General features: G+C 34.3%; 1 protein-coding gene across 7 annotated transcripts in view; it reads left to right on the forward strand.

The window, feature by feature from the left end:
• LOC106877586 (putative mediator of RNA polymerase II transcription subunit 26) overlaps positions 1 to 2,267 on the forward strand; it is a 243,671-nt gene that overhangs the window by 200,572 nt on the left and 40,832 nt on the right. The gene's annotated exons all lie outside the window — the stretch shown is intronic.

Below are 2,267 nucleotides of genomic sequence, written 5' to 3' on the forward strand. Positions count from 1 at the left end.
AATGTGTCATTCTGACCCATAAAATAAAATTCATTTAATGCCAGAGAAAATGCTTTGCAGTATTTATACTCAGTCAAAAATCCTGTTGAGATCAACTTTGCCTCTTGTCTCTCTCTAGGGTCAGTAATGGAAAGTATGAACCCAAGTATTGGGGTCAATTAAATCAACTGACTCCCTTCATCCCCTAAAATTACTGACTTTGTATTTAAACAAATTCTTTACAAATTGAGTTTTCAATTTTTTTTTTTTTTTTTTTCTGAAAATGTGTTTAAAACTGTTTTTTCTTCAATATTTAAGTTATTTAGTTCTTTGGGTTTTGGCATTTAACCCTTTTAGTATGATGGCCTTAGAAACACCATAGGATAATCATGAAAAATAATAGAAGAATGTTATGTTTTTTGGTGCTTATAATCACCCATAGTTTGGAGCTTCATTGATAAACCCTTTATGTATTCAATTATGTCATCACCCAGTATTTAGCTTAGAAATACTCAAATTTGACAGAACTATTAATATTGTCAATGAGGGCTCTAATGATGAAGAATCAATAAATGTTCATGTAATTATATCAAATTATAAAGGTTTTTTTGTTTTTTTAAAGGGTGGGGTCACCAGCTAATCAAATAAATTTTTTTTATGTTCAGATGTTATTGATTTACCTGGGTTTGAATTTTTATTAAATCTCTCTCTCTCTCTCTCTATTTGTTTGTCTATTTGTCTATCTCTCCCAACCTATCTATCTGTCTTTCTTTCTTTCTTTCCTGTTTGTGCCAATAAGATTATTAGAAACTGTATAATTATTTATCTGCGACTGAATGTTCCCCTTTTTTTGTCTTAATGACAAACAAATGAAATCACCATCACTACCACCATTATCATCATCATCTATAAAAGCATTGAGCTGGTAGTGTTATTAAAGTATCAGATAAAATAGAGTAAAGATTGTTTGCCAACATAACATGGCAGTCCTGGTTTAGTACGAATGTTGCTGTAATTTAGCCCCAGGAGACATCGTCTCTAACTGGCTATACAACATGATCTGTGCCCTTATATTTTTGAACAAAGGAATCTAGCACCCCCACTCAGCTCAAAACAATATCTGTGTATCGCGATTCCTGGGTTATTTCCCTTCATCAGTACAGAATAATTGTTTGGTTAGAGATGGCGCTGCCAAATTCCCATTCAAAGTATATAGTTTTCAAAGTGACAATTAGTCACTGATCTATAAATTAAAAAATTACTATTCGAAATATTTGAAAATATAAAGACACATTGTGTTGTATAGCCAACTGGAGACAATGTCTTCTGGGGCTAAATTACACCAACATTCGTCCTAAACCAGGACTGCCATGTTATGTTGGCAAATAATCTTTACTCCAAAGTACTGTTGGTGAATATCTCTCGTTGTGAAATTTACAAATCAGATAAAATGGTTTTCATCATTTGGTTCCAACATGGTGGTGAGCTGACAAAATTTTTAGCATGCTGAACAAAATGCTTCATGACATTTCTTCTGGCTTTAGGTTCTGAGTTCAAATTCTGCCCTGGTCAACTTTAAATAAGTACTAGTCAAATACTAGGGGTCAATGTAATCAACTACTTCCTCCCACAAAATGTCAGGCTTTGTGCCTATAGTAGAAAGGATTATTTAGTTCCAGCTCTTTGTATTCTGAGTTCAAATCCAACTAAAGTCAACTTGGCTTTTACATCCTTCTGGGAGTACAGGTTGATAAATAAACTCCCCACTAGATTTCTGGCCTTGAACCTATGATGTGGTATTCCACCCCTGACAAAATATTTGAAGCCGTATTGTTCTGAATTCAAATGTTTACAGCTTCAGCTTAGCTTATAATTCCTCTTAAGTCTGTGATATATTAGGGATTGATGCAATTTTCTTATTAACACTGCATACATCTTCTATCTTTATCTTTTACTTGTTGCAGTCATATGGCGGCAGCCATACTGGTGCATTGTCTTGAAGGGTTTTTGTGAAACAAATCAACTTCTTTTTTTTTTCTTAGCCTAGTATTTATTCTATCAGTCTCTTTTGCCAAACCATTTAAGTTACAAGGACATAAACACACACACACACACACACATGGCAGGCTTCTTTCATTTTCCATCTACCAAATCCACTCAAGGCTTTGGTTGGCCTGAGGTTACAGTAGAAAACATATGCCCAAGGTGCCACACAGTGGAATTGAACATGGAACCATGTGATTGAGAAGCTAGCTTCTTACCACTCAGGCACACCTATATGTACATAT

The sequence above is a fragment of the Octopus bimaculoides genome, chromosome 16, assembly GCF_001194135.2.
Source record: "Octopus bimaculoides isolate UCB-OBI-ISO-001 chromosome 16, ASM119413v2, whole genome shotgun sequence".
Lineage (NCBI taxonomy): Eukaryota > Metazoa > Mollusca > Cephalopoda > Octopoda > Octopodidae > Octopus > Octopus bimaculoides.